At 41.6% G+C, this 20,695-nt stretch overlaps 1 non-coding gene and 3 pseudogenes across 1 annotated transcript; 1 reads left to right on the top strand and 3 right to left on the bottom strand.

Annotated features, from left to right (window-relative positions):
• Window positions 1-1,321: 1,321 nt before the first annotated feature.
• On the bottom strand, window positions 1,322-1,498 carry LOC140286072 (U2 spliceosomal RNA; annotated as a pseudogene).
• Window positions 1,499-6,468: 4,970 nt separating this feature from the next.
• On the top strand, window positions 6,469-6,659 carry LOC140286067 (U2 spliceosomal RNA). Its single transcript, XR_011910970.1, has one exon. It is a non-coding gene; the product is annotated as a U2 spliceosomal RNA (small nuclear RNA).
• Window positions 6,660-18,264: 11,605 nt separating this feature from the next.
• LOC140286078 (U2 spliceosomal RNA) lies at window positions 18,265-18,398 on the bottom strand (annotated as a pseudogene).
• A 302-nt stretch (window positions 18,399-18,700) lies between these two features.
• Window positions 18,701-18,790, bottom strand: LOC140286075 (U2 spliceosomal RNA; annotated as a pseudogene).
• Between the last annotated feature and the right edge of the window lie 1,905 nt (window positions 18,791-20,695).

The raw sequence follows: 20,695 nt of genomic DNA, 5'->3' as shown, positions 1-20,695 counted from the left end.
ATTTTATAGATTATGGTTGGAAATTCTCAACCACTCATCCGATGACCTCTCCTCCCGCTTTTGTTAATATATTTGAACTTTAGTCAGACATTCACACCTACTTGTAGCCGAACACCACCTCTCTAGCTTTTGATGAGGTATGGTCCGGGATTCTTACCGTTTCTAACACATTTTTCAGCAATTATGGTAGGATATTCACACCTTCTTGCAGCTGAACACCTCCTCTCCCACTTATGATCATGTGCGGATTGATTTTCGAAAATTTTCTTTCATGTTTTCTAGCAATTAATTATGGACATTTAGACCTTCTTGCAGCTGAACACCTCCGCTCCCGCTTTTGATCATACATTGTCAGGCATTCGCACCTTGTCTTACCCGCTTTTTACAAACTTTAGTCGAACATTCACACCTTTTTGCAGCCGAACACAGTTTTTTGCAGCCGAATTTGGGCATTCGCACCTTTTCATACCCACTTTTTACCAACTATGGTCGGACATTCACACCGTCTTACAGCGGAACACCTCCGCTCCCTCTTTTGATGGTGTATGTTCGGGCATTCGAACCTTTTCTTACCCGCTTTTTACAAACTATGCTCGGACATTCAAACATTCTTGTAGCCAAACACATCCACTCCTGCTTTTGATGATGTATGGTATGGCATTCGAACCTACTTGTTGCCCGCTTTTCATTAATTATGGGTGGACATTCACACCTTGTCGCAGCCAAACACCCTGTTTCGATCATGTATGGTTGGACATTCGCACCTTTTCTCACCCGCTTTTTGCAAACTATGGTCGGCCATTCACAGCTTCCTCTCCACCATACTTGTATGGTGGGATATTCACACCCACTTGCATCCGAAGACCTCCGCCCCCACTTTTGTTGATATTTAGTCGGTCATTCGCACCTTACCCGCTTTTGGCAAACTATGGCCTTCTTGCAGCCAAAAACCTCTGATCTCGCTTTTGATGATGTAAGGTTGGGCATTCAGACCTTGCTTCACCTGCTTTTCACCAAATATAGTCGGACATTCACACCTTCTTGCAGCCGAACACTTCCGCTCCACCTTTTAGTTTTCTATGGGGCATTCCCACCTTTATTTTCACAGCATTTTATAAAAACACCACAGGAACACCGTATTGAGGCTTTGTTCTGACCGCTCATTCGGTGTCGCGTTTCTTTCAAGCATTTCTCCTGGTTAGCCCGCACTCGGCTCGCTCCCAGAGCCGTGTTAAAGTCTACTTCGCATTCACTCTCTTTTCTCAGCAGACTAAAAGAAACTTCCATCCTGCACCGCTGTTAGCTTTTTCACAAGAGCAGAGGAGAGCGCACCGTTCCCAGCGGCACTGCAGTACCGGGTCGATGCTTGGAGTGAACGGAGCAAACTCCTTTTTCAACTCCTATTGATAAAAATCCATTTAATATGTAGTCCTTGCATAGACATATCACATATTAAACTGATAAGTACAGATGGATTATGTGCAATTAGTAAAGAGAGTAGAGGACGATCTCTCTCGTTGGAAGTCCTTACCTATATCACTTATGGGGAGAGTTACAACCATTAAAATGATGATACTACCAAAAGTTAACTATTTGTTCTCAATGATCCCCATAAAACCATCTGCTACTTGGTTTAAGTCACTAGATTCATGCATCTCCAAATTTCTGTGGAAAAACAAACCACCACGTATTAGTTTAAAAACCCTACAGAAGACCAAGGACAGTGGTGGATTAGATTTACCTCATTTTCAGCACTATTCCTTAGCCAATAGGTTACAATATATATCAAAATGGTTTAAACCTTGTTGTTGTCACAGTTCCCAGAGACGTTGTAATCGTTGAGGATTCTATATTCACCCCCTCATTAGAGGCACGTGTTGCAGATTGATGACACTGAATCTTCTTCTCTGTTCATTGCTGGCATCATTCCCAGCATCGTAAGTGTTCGTGGCATTGTTAGCCTCTTCTTCTGGATCTTGATATCGAGCATCCTTTTGTATTTCTGGTTTGTAAGTCATCTCTCTTCGTTCACCGGAGTCTTCGTCTCTTTGTCCTTGAGTTTGGTGATTTTTTCTTCTTTTGATGCCTTGACACAGTGTGACAGGTGATACCACATGGGAGATCCTTTAACTTGGACTGCTGTCCCTGTGCTGCGAAATGGCTGTGCTGCTCAAATGGTCTCTCCTTCATCATATACACAGTTATTTATACATCACCTTCCACCATGAAGCGTTGTCCCTTTTTGTTTCTCTCTTTGTTCTTAAAATGCTGTTATAAATGTCTAAACCAATCCATTAAACTAGATCATTTTGGCAGTAAAGCGATCTACAATGTGCTTGGTCGCAAAGCTGCTCATCTGTGGTAAACAGCTCTTCAGAAAGGCATTCTTCAATTGATTTCACTCATTTTATGTAATAATTTTGTGATTTCCTACAAAACTACACTTCTTCTCCCATCTGTCTGAGTATTTAATATTGTCTGGGTCCCGTTAAAACATGTATTTTTCCCATCTAATTCCTTGTTTGCTTTAAAACAAGTATTCCCCATTTTATATCCCTTCAGTAGCCAACCAGTTTGTATGGAGTACACTGGAGCAACTTGACTGATCAGTAAAACACTGCTTTTGTTGTCACCGCAAGGCTTCCCCCGTCGGTTGTTTCACTGAGACACTACTGAGTAACTACAACTCAACACAGTTTATACACATAACATTCATATACATACTAACAAACAAACAAACAATAATTTATCGCAATTTTCTCATCTCTGTTTGAACGTACACCCAGGTAAATATTCCTGTAGTCTTCTCATACCGACTATGGACCCATTCATTGTTTAACTTCACTGTTTTGCAAATCCTAATTGAATATTACACATTGACATTGAACTTTACTGGATAAGCAGGTCTTCATTGCATTCAGCAGCCTATATGTGAGCATTTATGTGTAAGCTGTTCTTCTTTGCATTTATCAGCAGCAAGCAATTCTTCACTGCACATGCATATGTAAATAGTAAAACAATTCCAATGTGTTAGCGAAACCTTCTATATCACAGTGGTTTCTAAGGTCTATTTTAAGTTCTTTGCCATCAGTGAGATGACATTGTTTACAAAGTGTGTCAAATTATCACTGAAGATCTTTTCAGGAATTTCAAATCTAGAAATGAGTTATTTTACGCGTGATTTTGCTACTGAGAGTGCATCTGCTTGTGCACATGGAAATATTTCAGACCATTTGGTAAAAACCTCTGTTGTCACTGAGCAGAATCGTTTCCCTTAACATTAATTTAGTTCAATGAAATCTACAAAATAATGAAATAATGAAATCCAAACAAATATGTTGAAAAAGATACACTGGCTTAGGGAATTATCTTCGTTTTGGTCTTAGATTGCCCTGTGGAATGTATTTTGCACATATTTGACCTGCTAGACAAAACTTTATTCATTTATTTATTCTAAAAAAATGTTTTTAATAATTAGTAAAACCATATGCTGTAAAAACCTGGTTCATTATTGCTTCCATCCCTCCTGTTGAGACATGACATGGTCCGTGGCTCAATACTGCAGCATATTTAAACAAATTCTTTGGCAGTATGGTTTTCCTTCCGGTCATTCATACGAGTCTATTGTAGATGGCAATTGAATAACATCTAATAATGCTAAAATATTTGTAGTTTATACATTTAGCTGTGGATGTCAACATACCTGTTTTCCCAATGCTGTGTTAACACATGTACAGTTGAGAAGGCATACTGACTGTCAGTGTAAACGTTAACAACCTTTTTGTTATTTAATTTACAAGCTTCAGTTAAAGCTACCAATTCGACTGCTTGAACAGAGTAATTTTTTGGTAGTGGTTGTTTTAAGAAAACTTCAGTTTCTGTTACTACTGCAAATCCTGTAGCATTTGTGCCATCAGGGTTTTTTTCCTTGATCTGTTGAATAAATATAGTTATTTCTGCATTTTCATAACGTATATCAGTTAAGTCTGGCCTGGGTAAAACACTGATGGTTATTTCTGGCTTTCCATCTGTGGGGTAGGTAGCAGTGTGGATGGATTAAGTGTAGCACATCTCTCGACAACAAGGTGTGGCTGTGAAAGAAGAACTGTTATGTAGGAGAGATGTCTGGTAAAGATATTTTGTTAAGTAACCATATCACAGCCACTGCATGAGGTACCTTAAGTGTTAATGGGTGAAATAACACCATTATTGTTGATGCCTGCACTGCCAATGGCTTCTGGCCATTGATTCAAAAGTACGATCTCGTCCCTTTTTCCCCCTTTCAGTGGACACTGGCCCCTAATTACCGCAATTCAGCAGGGGGTCTTTCATTAGGAGTACTGGACTCCCCCGTGCACGGTTTCAGCTCCGACCCTGGACAGCGGAAAAAACGTTGAGATCTGGTTTGAGGACCCAATTGTTGAGAAAAGTCTCTCAATGAGACTCAGAGTTGCTGGAGTCAGTTAATGCAAAGGTTTAATCTTGCAGCAAGTTCAAGAATGTGTGTGTGTATGGGTGTATGTGTGCGAACGTGTGTGAGTTTGTGTGTGTGAGAGTTTAAAGAACCTGTAATCCACAGGCAGGCCTTAACTAGTATGGCACGGGTCCAGCCTGTCTCATCTTTTTTGGAAGGTCCAGCGCTCGGCCGTAACCCTTCTGTCTGTTTGGACTCTCACATACATTCGGTTAATCATAGAAAAACGAGAACAAAACTTTTTAGCCCCTTAAATTCATAAAACAGACATGGTGCAGTTATTTCCATTCTAGAAAATAAGAGTAATCACCACCATTCCTATAAATTCTGGATATTCTAACAATCTGAATCTTTTTTAAATGTTCGATGAAGCCCTTTGCTGTTCTGTTTAGAGACTCAGCTGATCATAAACCAAGTTTTGCTCTTGAACCAAGCTTCTAAACTCTTCACCTTTTTCATTTCTCAGTTAGTATTTACTTTAAAACTGATTAAAAGAAAAATTAAATGAATGCCTATCAACAAATGTGGGATCTAAACTCTAGTGCTTCCTCTAAAATAATTTCCTTTCTCAATTCAGAAATGTGTGTGTGTAAGTCACAACACCCGTGACACCAAAACGGCTTTCTTTTCTCTCTTTTCTCTACACTCTGCACTGTGAGCACACACAACAAATCAGAAAGGCTTTTTTCTCTCTTTTCTACATTATGGACTGTGGGGACACAAAACCGCTCTCTCTTTTTTTTTTTTGATTGTGTGCCAGGGCGTTGTCTCACGTATTAGATTATGCTTAAGATACGAATGAGTTTATCAGTCACATCAGAATCCATACATACTGATCCTCCCGTAATAAAATGGTCGGATCTTATCAAACACACTTTGTTTCTTGTGACAAGTCAGCGAAACAGCGTATACACGTCAAGACACTGAATCAAGTTTGCCACAAGAACTCATAAGTTTGGCAGTATTGCTCTGCCGTCAGCAATCATACACCCATTTTATTTTCATGAGACATGTGCAGGCACCTGTTCATCTACTGTTCTATCACTATGAATTAGTTTATCTATTATCAATAAGGATACTTCTACAACTACTATCAAAGTATGTCCGGACTTCTTATGTTGTCAGTTGCTATATATGAATAAGTGGGTTGCTACTGAAAAGCATTAAGCATGTCACACAGCCCAAACATATAACATTTCAGGACACACCACACAGTTAACAACCACAGTGAAGCGTGTCAAAGCCCAAACATGTAACATTCAACAGGACACTTACACAACACATTCAAATCAAACAGTCAGACAACATACAAGAACCTATACCCCAGCCGGCATTGCTCCCTGCCTATTTTCCTACAACTCACTATGTGTGCGCACACCTTTATTCACAAACTCTTCAACTTATACTCTTTTACCGAAGCTGCTACAGCTCGATTGGCCAAATACCCTTAGATCCTATTTCGGTGAATTTGACATCTGCCTTGCATGTAACAGATTAGCGGTTTAGCAGTTTTAATTTAGTTTGAGTGAAGGAATTCATTTTATAGCAAAATCCGAAATCGTGAAGAACTCATGGAAGTAAGCTTATTCTCGGATTCCTGAATCTTTAGATTTGTTCTTTCTTTTACTGCAAAGTACAACGTTGAGCAGCACTAATGAGTTGTTTCTATTTTTGGCAGCCTTTACCTTTGCGGATGAAGCCCTTTCTGTCTGTGCAAAAGAAATCTTATTACTGTGCAGAGTGACTTCTCTGAGTAGAGTCGCCTTACTTGTTGCGACTGTGCCAATGTTCGAAGCTGGAGTGCAAAGTTGTTGCTTGAATGGTGCTCGCTGGAGCGTGCGGTAGTGTAAAGTTATACCATTTAAAAGGGCTGAAGAGTGCTCAGTGCAGCGGGTGGGCCGAGGTGCAAAGTGACACTATGGCCATAAAAAGAACACCGCTACAAGTGCGCATTGTGCCAGGAAGGGCCCTCGGACGTGAACCAGTGGACAGTTATCGCTTCTCGGCCTTTTGGCTAAGATCAAGTGTAGTATCTGTTCTTATCAGTTTAATGTCTGATGTGTCCTCTATGCGAGGACTACATATTAAATGGATTTGTATCAATAGGAGTTGAAAAAGGAGCTTGCTCCGTTCACTCCAAGCATCGACCCGGTACTGTAGTGCCCCTGGGAACGGTGCGCTCTCCTCTGCTCTTGTGAAAAAGCAAACAGCGGTGCAGGATGGAAGTTTCAGGGAGCCTAAGATGAAACTTTCTTTTAGTCTGCTGAGAAAAGAGAGTGAATGCGAAGTAGACTTTAACACGGCTCTGGGAGCAAGCCGAGTGCGGGCTAACCAGGAGAATTGCTTGAAAGAAATGCGACACCGAATGAGCGGTCAGAACAAAGCCTCAATACGGTGTTCCTGTGGTGTTTTTATAAAATGCGGTGAAAAAAAAGGTGTGAATGCCACATAGAAAACTAAAAGGTGGAGCGGAAGTGTTCGGCTGCAAGAAGGTGTGAATGTCCGACTATATTTGGTGAAAAGCAGGTGAAGCAAGGTCTGAATGCCCAACCTTACATCATCAAAAGCGAGATCAGAGGTTTTTGGCTGCAAGAAGGCCATAGTTTGCCAAAAGCGGGTAAGGTGCGAATGACCGACTAAATATCAACAAAAGTGGGGGCGGAGGTCTTCGGATGCAAGTGGGTGTGAATATCCCACCATAGAAGTATGGTGGAGAGGAAGCTGTGAATGGCCGACCATAGTTTGCAAAAAGCAGGTGAGAAAAGGTGCGAATGTCCAACCATACATGATCAAAACAGGGAGCGGAGGTGTTTGGCTGCGACAAGGTGTGAATGTCCACCCATAATTAATGAAAAGCGGGCAACAAGTAGGTTCGAATGCCCAACCATACATCATCAAAAGCAGGAGTGGATGTGTTCGGCTACAAGAAGGTTTGAATGTCCGAGCATAGTTTGTAAAAAGCTGGTAAGAAAAGGTTCGAATGCCTGAACATACATCATCAAAAGCAGGACTGGATGTGTTCGGCTACAAGAAGGTTTGAATGTCCGACCATAGTTGGTAAAAAGTGGGTATGAAAAGGTTCGAATGCCCAAGTTCGGCTGAAAAAAACTGTGTTCGGCTGCAAAAAGGTGTGAATGTTTGACTAAAGTTTGTAAGACAAGGTTCGAATGCCTGACAATGTATGATCAAAAGCGGGAGCGGAGGTGTTCAGCTGCAAGAAGGTCTAAATGTCCATCATTAATTGCTAGAAAACATGAAAGAAAATTTTCGAAAATCAATCTGCACATGATCATAAGTGGGAGAGGAGGTGTTCAGCTGCAAGAAGGTGTGAATGTCCTACCATAATTGCTGAAAAATGTGTTAGAAACGGTAAGAATGCCGGACCATACATCATCAAAAGCTAGAGAGGTGGTGTTCGGCTGCAAGTAGGTGTGAATGTCTGACTAAAGTTCAAATATATTAACAAAAGCGGGAGGAGAGGTCTTCGGATGAGTGGTTGAGAATTTCCAACAATAATCTATAAAAAGCGGTGAAAAAAAAGGTGTGATATAAACCTAAAAGGTGGAGCGGAAGTGTTCGGCTGCAAGAAGGTGTGAATGTCCGTCTATAGTTGGTGAAAAGCAGGAAAAGCAAGGTCTGAATGCCCAATCTTACATCATCAAAAGCGAGATCAGAGGTGTTTGGCGGCAAGAAAACGGGTAAGGTGTGAACGACCGACTAAATATCAACAAAAGTGGGGGCGGAGGTCTTCGGATGCAAGTGGGTGTGAATATCCCACCATACAAGTATGGTGGAGAGGAAGCTGTGAATGTCCGACCATGGTTTGTAAAACGCGGGTAAGACAAGGTGCGAATGTCCGACAATGTATGATCAAAAGAGGGAGCGGAGGTGTTCGGCTGCAAGGTCTGAATTTCCAACCATAATTTGTAAACACCGTTGAAGAAAAGCCTCGAAAGCCCGACTATACACCATCAAAAGCGGGAGCAGAGGTGTTCAGCTGCAAGAAGGTCTGAATGTCCACCAATAATTACTGAAAAATGGGTAAGAAGAGGTGTGAATGCCCAACTATACATCATCAAAAGCAGAAGTGGATGTGTTCGGCCACAAGAAGGTTTGAATGTCCAACCAGAGTTTGTAAAAGGCGGGTAAGAAAAGGTTTGAATGCCCGAACATACACAATCAAAAGAGGGAGCGGAGGTGTTTCGCTGCAAGAAGGTGTGAATGTCCGAGCATAGTTTGTAAAAAGCGGGTAAGAAAAGGTTCGAATGCCCGAACATACACCATCAAAAGAGGGAGCGGAGGTGTTCCGCTGTAAGAAGGTGTGAATGTCCAACCATAGTTGGTAAAAAGCGGGTAAGAAAAGGTTAAAATACCCGACTCTACACAATCAATAGCGGGAGCGGAGTTGTTCGGCTAAAAGAAGGTGTGAAAGTCCGACCATGGTTTGTAAAAAGCGGGTAAGAAAAGGTTCGAATGCAAAAATATACACCATCAAAAGCGGAAGCCGAGGTGTTCGGCTGCAAGTAGGTCTGAATGTCCAGCCATAATTAATGAAAAGCGGGCAACAAGTAGGTTCGAATGCCCAACCATACATCAACAAAAGCAGGAGTGGATGTGTTTGGCTACAAGAAGGTTTGAATGTCCGAGCATAGTTTGTAAAAAGCGGGTAAGAAAAGGTGCGAATGCCCGACAATGTATGATCAAAAGAGGGAGTGGAGGTTTTCGGCTACAAGAAGGTTTGAATGTCCAACCATAGTTTGTAAAAAGCGGGTAAGAAAAGGTTCGAATGCCCGAATATATACCATCATAAGCGGAAGCGGAGGTGTTCGGCTGCAAGAAGGTGTGAACGTCCGACCAAAGTTTGTAAAAAGCAGTTAAGAAAAGGTTCGAATATCCAACCAAACATAATCAAAAGTGGGAGCAGAGCTGTTCGACTGCAAGTAGGTGTGAATTTCCACCCATAATTCCTGAAAAATGGGTAAGAAAAGGTGCGAATGCCCAACCATACATCATCAAAAGAAGAAGTGGATGTGTTCTGCTACAAGAAGGTTTGAATGTCCGACCATAGCTTGTAAAAAGTGGGTAAGAAAAAGTTCGAATGCTCGAACATACACCATCAAAATTGGGAGCGGAGGTGTTCCGCTGTAAGACGGTGTGAATGTCTGACCATAATTGGTAAAAAGCGGGTAAGAAAAGGTTAAAATACCCGACTGTACACAATCAATAGCGGGAGCGGAGTTGTTCGGCTACAAGAAGGTGTGAAAGTCCGACCATGGTTTGTAAAACGCGGGTAAGACAAGGTGCGAATGCCCGACAATGTATGATCAAAAGAGGGAGCGGAGGTGTTCGGCTGCAAGGTCTGAATTTCCAACCATAATTTGTAAACACCGTTGAAGAAAAGCCTCGAAAGCCCGACTATACACCATCAAAAGCGGGAGCAGAGGTGTTCAGCTGCAAGAAGGTCTGAATGTCCACCAATAATTACTGAGAAATGGGTAAGAAAAGGTGTGAATGCCCAACTATACATCATCACAAGCAGAAGTGGATGTGTGCGGCCACAAGAAGGTTTGAATGTCCGACCATAGTTTGTAAAAGGCGGGTAAGAAAAGGTTTAAATGCCCGAACATACACAATCAAAAGAGGGAGCGGAGGTGTTTCGCTGCAAGAAGGTGTGAATGTCCGAGCATAGTTTGTAAAAAGTGGGTAAGAAAAGGTTCGAATGCCAGAACATACACCATCAAAAGAGGGAGCGGAGGTTTTCCGCTGTAAGAAGGTGTGAATGTCCGACCATAGTTGGTAAAAAGCGGGTAAGAAAAGGTTCGAATGCCCGAATATATACCATCAAAAGCGGAAACGGAGGTGTTCGGCTGCAAGAAGGTGTGAACGTCCGACCAAAGTTTGTAAAAAGCAGTTAAGAAAAGGTTCGAATATCCAACCAAACATAATCAAAAGTGGGAGCAGAGCTGTTCGACTGCAAGTAGGTGTGAATGTCCACCCATAATTCCTGAAAAATGGGTAAGAAAAGGTGCGAATGCCCAACCATACATCATCAAAAGAAGAAGTGGATGTGTTCTGCTACAAGAAGGTTTGAAGGTCCGACCATAGTTTGTAAAAAGTGGGTAAGAAAAAGTTTGAATGCCCGAACATACACCATCAAAAGAGGGAGCGGAGGTGTTCCGCTGTAAGACGGTGTGAAAGTCCGATCATAATTGGTAAAAAGCGGGTAAGAAAAGGTTAAAATACCCGTCTCTACACAATCAATAGCGGGAGCGGAGTTGTTCGGCTACAAGAAGGTGTGAAAGTCCGACCATGGTTTGTAAAACGCGGGTAAGACAAGGTGCGAATGCCCGACAATGTATGATCAAAAGAGGGAGCGGAGGTGTTCGGCTGCAAGGTCTGAATTTCCAACCAATAATTACTGAAAAATGGGTAATAAAAGGTGTGAATGCCCAACTATACATCATAAAAAGCAGAAGTGGATGTGTTCGGCCACAAGAAGGTTTGAATGTCCGACCATAGTTTGTAAAAAGCGGGTAAGAAAAGGTTCGAATGCCCGAACATACACAATCAAAAGAGGGAGCGGAGGGGTTTCGCTGCAAGAAGGTGTGAATGTCCGAGCATAGTTTGTAAAAAGTGGGTAAGAAAAGGTTCGAATGCCAAAATATACACCATCAAAAACGGAAGCCGAGGTGTTCGGCTGCAAGTAGGTGTGAATGTCAGATCATAATTTGCAAAAAGCTGATGAGAAAGGTGTGAATGACCGACAATAATTACTGAAAAATGTGTTAGAAAAGGTAAGAATGCCGGACTATTCATCATCAAAAGCAGAGAAGAGGTGTTCGGATGCAAGAAGCTGTGAATGTCCAGCCATAATTACTCAAAAACGGGTAAGAAAAGGTAGTATTGCCAGACCATAAATGATCAAAACAGGGAGCGGAGGTGTTCCGCTGTAAGAAGGTGTGAATGTCCGACCATAATTGGTAAAAAGCGGGTAAGAAAAGGTTAAAAGACCCGACTGTACACAATCAATAGCGGGAGCGGAGTTGTTTGGCTACTAAAAGGTGTGAAAGTCCGACCATACATCCTCAAAAGCAGAACTGGATGTGTTCGGCTACAAGAAGGTTTGAATGTCCGACCATAGTTTGTAAAAAGCGGGTAAGAAAAGGTTCGAATGCCCAAACATACACCATCAAAAGAGGGAGTGGAGGTGTTCCGCCATAAGAAGGTGTGAATGTCCGACCGTAGTTGGTAAAAAGTTGGTAAGAAAAGGTTAAAATACCCGACTGCACACAATCAATAGCGGGAGCGAATGTGTTCGGCTACAAGAAGGTGTGAAAGTCCGACCATGTTTTGTAAAAAGCGGGTAAGAAAAGGTGCGAATGCCCGACAATGTATGATCAAAAGAGGGAGCGGAGGTTTTCGGCTAAAAGAAGGTCTGAATGTCCAACCATAATTTGTAAAAACCGGGGAAGAAAAGGTTTGAAAGCCCGACTATACACCATCAAAAGCGGGAGCAGAGGGGTTCAGCTGCAAGAAGGTCTGAATGTCCATCAATAATTGCTAGAAAACATGAAAGAAAATTTTCGAATATCAAACCGCACATGATCATAAGTGGGAGCGGAGGTGTTTAGCTGCAAGAAGGTGTGAATGTCCACCCATAATTCCTCAAAAATGGATAAAAAAAAAAGGTGCGAATGCCCAACCATACATCATCAAAAGCAGGTGTGAATGTCAGATCATAATTTGCAAAAACCTGATGAGAAATGGTGAGAATGCCCGACTATACACCATCAAATGCGGGAGCGGAGGTGTTCGGCTGTGAGTAGGTGTGAATGTCCGACCATACTTGCTGAAAAATATGACAAAGCAGTTTTCACTTGGTTTGAGTGAAGGATTTCATTTTATATCAAAATCCGAAATTGTGTAGAACTCGTGGAAATAAGTTTATTCTCGGATTCCTAAAGGTTTAGTGTTGTTCTTTGGTATACTGCAAAGTAATACTTTTTATTTTGTTGAAACCGATTCAGACATGGATAAATATCAAGGACAAAGCAGTTTTAACTTGGTTTGAGTGAAGGAATTCATTTTATATCAAAATCCGAAATTGTGTAGAACTCGTGGAAATAAGTTTATTCTCGGATTCCTAAAGGTTTAGTGTTGTTCTTTAGTATACTGCAAAGTAATACTTTCTATTTTGTTGAAACCGATTAAGTTAAAACTGCTTTGTCCTTCATATTTATCCATGTCATAATAGCTTTAAACAAAAAAGAACGTTGTACTTTGCAGGATAGGAAAGAACAACTCTAAACCTTTTCAGGAATCCGAGAATAAGCTTCTTATCACCAGTTCTACACAATTTCGGATTTTGATATAAAATGAATTCCTTCACTCAAACCAAGTTAAAACTGCTTTGTCCTTCATATTTATCCATGTCTGAATAGGTTTCAACAAAAAAGAAAGTATTAATTTGCAGTATACCAAAGAACAACACTAAACCTTTAGGAATCCGAGAATAAGCTTCTTATCACCAGTTCTACACAATTTCGGATTTTGATATAAAATGAATTCCTTCACTCAAACCAAGTTAAAACTGCTTTGTCCTTCATATTTATCCATGTCTGAATAGGTTTCAACAAAAAAGAAAGTATTAATTTGCAGTATACCAAAGAACAACACTAAACCTTTAGGAATCCGAGAATAAGCTTCTTATCACCAGTTCTACACAATTTTGGATTTTGATATAAAATGAATTCCTTCACTCAAACCCAGTTAAAACTGCTTTGTCCTTCATATTTATCCATGTCTGAATAGGTTTCAACAAAAAAGAAAGTATTACTTTGCAGTATACCAAAGAACAACACTAAACCTTTAGGAATCCGAGAATAAGCTTCTTATCGCCAGTTCTACACAATTTCGGATTTTGATATAAAATGAATTCCTTCACTCAAACCAAGTTAAAACTGCTTTGTCCTTAATATTTATCTGTGTCTGAATAGGTTTCAACAAAAAAGAAAGTATTACTTTACAGTATACCAAAGAACAACACTAAACCTTTAGGAATCCGAGAATAAGCTTCTTATCACCAGTTCTACACAATTTCGGATTTTGATATAAAATGAATTCCTTCACTCAAACCAAGTTAAAACTGCTTTGTCCTTCATATTTATCCATGTCTGAATGGGTTTCAACAAAATAGAAAGTATTACTTTGCAGTATACCAAAGAACAACACTAAACCTTTAGGAATCCGAGAATAAACTTATTTCCACGAGTTCTACACAATTTCGGATTTTGATATAAAATGAATTCCTTCACTCAAACCAAGTGAAAACTGCTTTGTCATATTTTTCAGCAAGTATGGTCGCACATTCACACCTACTCACAGCCGAACACCTCCGCTCATTTGATGGTGTATAGTCGGGCATTCTCACCATTTCTCATCAGGTTTTTGCAAATTATGATGACATTCACACCTGCTTTTGATGTTGTATGGTTGGGCATTCGCACCTTTTTTTACCCATTTTTCAGGAATTATGGATGGACATTCACACCATCTTACAGCTGAACACCTCCTCTCCCGCATATGATCATGTGCGGTTTGATATTCGAAAAATTTTCTTTCATGTTTTCTAGCAATTATTGATGGACATTGAGACCTTCTTGCAGCTGAACACCTCTGCTCCCGCTTTTGATGGTGTATAGTTGGGCTTTCGAGCCTTTTCTTCCCCGGTTTTTACAAATTATGGTTGGACATTCAGACCTTCTTGCAGCCGAAAACCTCCGCTCCCTCTTTTGATCATACATTGTCGGGCATTCGCACCTTTTCTTACCCGCTTTTTACAAAACATGGTCGGACTTTCACACCTTCTTGTAGCCGAACACATCCCTTCCCGCTATTGATTGTGTACAGTCGGGTATTTTAACCTTTTCTTACCCGCTTTTTACCAATTATGGTGGGACATTCACACCTTCTTACAGCGGAACACCTCCGCTCCCTGTTTTGATCATTTATGGTCTGGCAATACTACCTTTTCTTACCCGTTTTTGAGTTATTATGGCTGGACATTCACAGCTTCTTGCAGCCGAACACCTCTTCTCCGGCTTTTGATGATGAATGGTCCGGCATTCTTACCTTTTCTAACACATTTTTCAGCAATTATTGTCGGTCATTCACACCTTTCTCATCAGCTTTTTACAAATTATGATCTGACATTCACACCTACTTGCAGCCGAACACCTCGGCTTCCGCTTTTGATGGTGTATATTTTGGCATTCGAACCTTTTCTTACCCGCTTTTTACAAACCATGGTCGGACTTTCATACCTTCTTTTAGCCGAACAACTCCGCTCCCGCTATTGATTGTGTAGAGTTGGGTATTTTAGCCTTTTCTTACCCGCTTTTTACCAACTATGGTCGGACATTCACACCTTCTTACAGCGGAACACCTCCGCTCCCTCTTTTGATGGTGTATGTTCTGGCATTCGAACCTTTTCTTACCCACTTTTTACAAACTATGCTCGGACATTCACACCTTCTTGCAGTGAAACACCTCCGCTCCCTCTTTTGATTGTGTATGTTCGGGCATTCGAACCTTTTCTTACCCGCCTTTTACAAACTATGGTCGGACATTTAAACCTTCTTGTGGCCGAACACATACACTTCTGCTTGTGATGATGTATAGTTGGGCATTCACACCTTTTCTTACCCATTTTTCAGTAATTATTGGTGGACATTCAGACCTTCTTGCAGCTGAACACCTCCGCTCCCGCTTTTGATGGTGTATAGTCGGGCTTTCGAGCCTTTTCTTCAACGGTGTTTACAAATTATGGTTGGAAATTCAGACCTTGCAGCCGAACAACTCCGCTCCCTCTTTTGATCATACATTGTCGGGCATTCGCACCTTGTCTTACCCGCTTTTTACAAACCATGGTCGGACTTTCACACCTTCTTGTAGCCGAACAACTCCGCTCCCGCTATTGATTGTGTACAGTCCGGTTTTTTAACCTTTTCTTACCCGCTTTTTACCAACTATGGTCGGACATTCGCAGCATCTTACAGCGGAACACCTCCGCTCCCTCTTTTGATGGTGTATGTTCGGGCAATCGAACTTTTTCTTACACGCTTTTTACAAACTATGGTTGGACATTCAAACCTTCTTGTAGCAGAACACATCCACTTCTTCTTTTGATGATGTATGGTTGGGCATTCGCACCTTTTCTTACCCATTTTTCAGGAATTATGGGTGGATATTCACACCTACTTGCAGTCGAACAGCTCTGCTCCCACTTTTGATTATGTTTGGTTGGATATTCGAACCTTTTCTTAACTGCTTTTTACAAACTTTGGTCGGACGTTCACACCTTCTTGCAGCCGAACACCTCCGCTTCCGCTTTTGATGGTATATATTCGGGCATTCGAACCTTTTCTTACCCACTTTTTACCAACTATGGTCGGACATTCACACCGTCTTTCAAGTGTAACACCTCCGCTCCCTCTTTTGATGGTGTATGTTCGGGCATTCGCACCTTTTCTTACCCGCTTTTTACAAACTATGGTCGTACATTCAAACCTTCTTGTAGCCGAAAACCTCCGTTCCCGCTTTTGATGGTGTATAGTCGGGCTTCCGAGCCTTTTCTTCCCCGGTTTTTACAAATTATGGTTGGACATTTAGACCTTCTTGCAGCCGAAAACCTCCGTTCCCTCTTTTGATCATACATTGTCGGGCATTCGCACCTTTTCTTACCCGCTTTTTACAAACCATGGTCGGACTTTCACACCTTCTTGCAGCCGAACACCTCCGCTTCCGCTTTTGATGGTATATATTCGGGCATTCGAACCTTTTCTTACCCACTTTTTACCAACTATGGTCGGACATTCACACCGTCTTTCAAGTGTAACACCTCCGCTCCCTCTTTTGATGGTGTATGTTCGGGCATTCGCACCTTTTCTTACCCGCTTTTTACAAACTATGCTCGGACATTCAAACCTTCTTGTAGCCAAACACATCCACTCCTGCTTTTGTTGATGTATGGTTGGGCATTCGAACCTACTTGTTGCCCGCTTTTCATTAATTATGGGTGGACATTCACACCTTGTCACAGCCAAACACCTCCGCTCCCTGTTTTGATCATGTATGGTTGGACATTCGCACCTTTTCTCACCCGCTTTTTGCAAACTATGGTCGGCCATTCACAGCTTCCTCTCCACCATACTTGTATGGTGGGATATTCACACCCACTTGCATCCGAAGATCTCCGCCCCCACTTTTGTTGATATTTAGTCGGTCATTCACACCTTACCCGTTTTCTTGCCGCCAAACACCTCTGATCTCGCTTTTGATGATGTAAGATTGGGCATTCAGACCTTGCTTTTCCTGCTTTTCACCAACTATAGATGGACATTCACACCTTCTTGCAGCCGAACACTTCCGCTCCACCTTTTAGGTTTCTATCACACCTTTTTTTTCACCGCATTTTATAGATTATGGTTGGAAATTCTCAACCACTCATCCAAAGACCTCTCCTCCCGCTTTTGTTAATATATTTGAACTTTAGTCAGACATTCACACCTACTTGTAGCCGAACACCACCTCTCTAGCTTTTGATGAGGTATGGTCCGGGATTCTTACCGTTTCTAACACATTTTTCAGCAATTATGGTAGGATATTCACACCTTCTTGCAGCTGAACACCTCCTCTCCCACTTATGATCATGTGCGGATTGATTTTCGAAAATTTTCTTTCATGTTTTCTAGCAATTAATTATGGACATTTAGACCTTCTTGCAGCTGAACACCTCCGCTCCCGCTTTTGATCATACATTGTCAGGCATTCGCACCTTGTCTTACCCGCTTTTTACAAACTTTAGTCGAACATTCACACCTTTTTGCAGCCGAACACAGTTTTTTGCAGCCGAATTTGGGCATTCGCACCTTTTCATACCCACTTTTTACCAACTATGGTCGGACATTCACACCGTCTTACAGCGGAACACCTCCGCTCCCTCTTTTGATGGTGTATGTTCGGGCATTCGAACCTTTTCTTACCCGCTTTTTACAAACTATGCTCGGACATTCAAACCTTCTTGTAGCCGAACACATCCACTCCTGCTTTTGATGATGTATGGTATGGCATTCGAACCTACTTGTTGCCCGCTTTTCATTAATTATGGGTGGACATTCACACCTTGTCGCAGCCAAACACCCTGTTTCGATCATGTATGGTTGGACATTCGCACCTTTTCTCACCCGCTTTTTGCAAACTATGGTCGGCCATTCACAGCTTCCTCTCCACCATACTTGTATGGTGGGATATTCACACCCACTTGCATCCGAAGACCTCCGCCCCCACTTTTGTTGATATTTAGTCGGTCATTCGCACCTCACCCGCTTTTGGCAAACTATGGCCTTCTTGCAGCCAAAAACCTCTGATCTCGCTTTTGATGATGTAAGGTTGGGCATTCAGACCTTGCTTCACCTGCTTTTCACTAAATATAGTCGGACATTCACACCTTCTTGCAGCCGAACACTTCCGCTCCACCTTTTAGTTTTCTATGGGGCATTCACACCTTTTTTTACACCGCATTTTATAAAAACACCACAGGAACACCGTATTGAGGCTTTGTTCTGACCGCTCATTCGGTGTCGCGTTTCTTTCAAGCAATTCTCCTGGTTAGCCCACACTCGGCTCGCTCCCAGAGCCATGTTAAAGTCTGCTTCGCATTCACTCTCTTTTCTCAGCAGATTAAAGAAACTTCCATCCTGCACCGCTGTTTGCTTTTTCACAAGAGCAGAGGAGAGCGCACCGTTCCCAGCGGCACTGCAGTACCGGGTCGATGCTTGGAGTGAACGGAGCAAGCTCCTTTTTCAACTCCTATTGATACAAATCCATTTAATATGTAGTCTCGCATAGAGGACATATCAGACATTCAATTCAATTCAATTCAATTCAATTTTATTTATATAGCGCCAGATTACAACAATTGTCATCTCAAGGCACTTAAGTAATATAGTCCAATTCAAGCCAATTGGAATTCAATTCATTGTAATCATGATCCAATTAATTCATATAGAGCCAATTCAAAAAATTAATATCCTAGCTAAGGAAACCAACAGATTGCACCGAAACGTGTCTTCAGTCCAATCTCCCGTCCTGAGCGTGCCTGTGGCAACTGTGGAAAGGAACGACTCCCTTTTAACAGGAAGAAACCTCTGGCAGAACCAGACTCAGGAAGGGTGGCCATCCGCCTCGACCAGCTGGGGTTTAAGAAGATAAGAACAGATACTACACTTGATCTTAGCCAAAAGGCCGAGAAGCGAGAACTGTCCACTGGTTCACGTCCGAGGGCCCTTCCTGGCACAATGCGCACTTGTAGCGGTGTTCTTTTTATGGCCATAGTGTCACTTTGCACCTCCGCCCACCCGCTGCACTGAGCACTCTTCAGCCCTTTTAAATGGTATAACTTTACACTACCACACGCCCCAGCGAGCACCATTCAAGCAACAACTTTGCACTCCAGCTTCGAACATCGGCACAGTCGCAACAAGTAAGGCGACTCTACTCAGAGAAGTCACTCTGCACAGTAACAAGATTTCTTTTGCACAGACAGAAAGGGCTTCATCCGCAAAGGTAAAGCCTGCCAAAAATAGAAACAACTCATTAGTGCTGCTCAACGTTGTACTTTGCAGTAAAAGAAAGAGCAAATCTAATGTTTCAGGAATCCGAGAATAAGCTTACTTTCATGAGTTCTTCACGATTTCGGATTTTGCTATAAAATGAATTCCTTCACTCAAACTAAATTAAAACTGCTAAACCGCTAATCTGTTACATACAAGGCAGATGTCAAATTCACCGAAATAGGATCTAAGGGTATTTGGCCAATCGAGCTGTAGCAGCTTCGGTAAAAGAGTATAAGTTGAAGAGTTTGTGAATAAAGGTGTGCGCACACATAGTGAGTTGTAGGAAAATAGGCAGGGAGCAATGCCGGCTGGGGTATATGTTCTTGTATGTTGTCTGACTGTTTGATTTGAATGTGTTGTGTAAGTGTCCTGTTGAATGTTACATGTTTGGGCTTTGACACGCTTCACTGTGGTTGTTAACTGTGTGGTGTGTCCTGAAATGTTATATGTTTGGGCTGTGTGACATGCTTAATGCTTTTCAGTAGCAACCCACTTATTCATATATAGCAACTGACAACATAAGAAGTCCGGACATACTTTGATAGTAGTTGTAGAAGTATCCTTATTGATAATAGATAAACTAATTCATAGTGATAGAACAGTAGATGAACAGGTGCCTGCACATGTCTCATGAAAATAAAATGGGTGTATGATTGCTGACGGCAGAGCAATACTGCCAAACTTATGAGTTCTTGTGGCAAACTTGATTCAGTGTCTTGACGTGTATACGCTGTTTGGCTGACTTGTCACAAGAAACAAAGTGTGTTTGATAAGATCCGACCATTTTATTACGGGAGGATCAGTATGTATGGATTCTGATGTGACTGATAAACCCATTCGTATCTTAAGCATAATCTAATACGTGAGACAACGCCCTGGCACAAAAACAAAAAAAAAAAAGAGAGAGAGCGGTTTTGTGTCCCCACAGTCCATAATGTAGAAAAGAGAGAAAAAAGCCTTTCTGATTTGGTGTGTGTGCTCACAGTGCAGAGTGTAGAGAAAAGAGAGAAAAGAAAGCCGTTTTGGTGTCACGGGTGTTGTGACTTACACACACACATTTCTGAATTGAGAAAGGAAATTATTTTAGAGAAAGAACTAGAGTTTAGATCCCACATTTGTTGATAGGCATTCATTTAATTTTTCTTTTAATCAGTTTTAAAGTGAATACTAACTGAGAAATGAAAAAGGTGAAGAGTTTAGAAGCTTGGTTCAAGAGCAAAACTTGGTTTATGATCAGCTGAGTCTCTAAACAGAACAGCAAAGGGCTTCATCGAACATTTAAAAAAGATTCAGATTGTTAGAATATCCAGAATTTATAGGAATGGTGGTGATTACTCTTATTTTCTAGAATGGAAATAACTGCACCATGTCTGTTTTATGAATTTAAGGGGCTAAAAAGTTTTGTTCTCGTTTTTCTATGATTAACCGAATGTATGTGAGAGTCCAAACAGACAGAAGGGTTACGGCCGAGCGCTGGACCTTCCAAAAAAGATGAGACAGGCTGGACCTGTGCCATACTAGTTAAGACCTGCCTGTGGATAACAGG

Source organism: Leuresthes tenuis, unplaced genomic scaffold (genome assembly GCF_036924035.1).
Source record: "Leuresthes tenuis unplaced genomic scaffold, fLeuTen1.0.hap1 SCAF_71, whole genome shotgun sequence".
NCBI lineage: Eukaryota > Metazoa > Chordata > Actinopteri > Atheriniformes > Atherinopsidae > Leuresthes > Leuresthes tenuis.
Note: the sequence above shows the minus strand (reverse complement) of the source record. Positions and strands in the feature narration are given on the sequence as shown.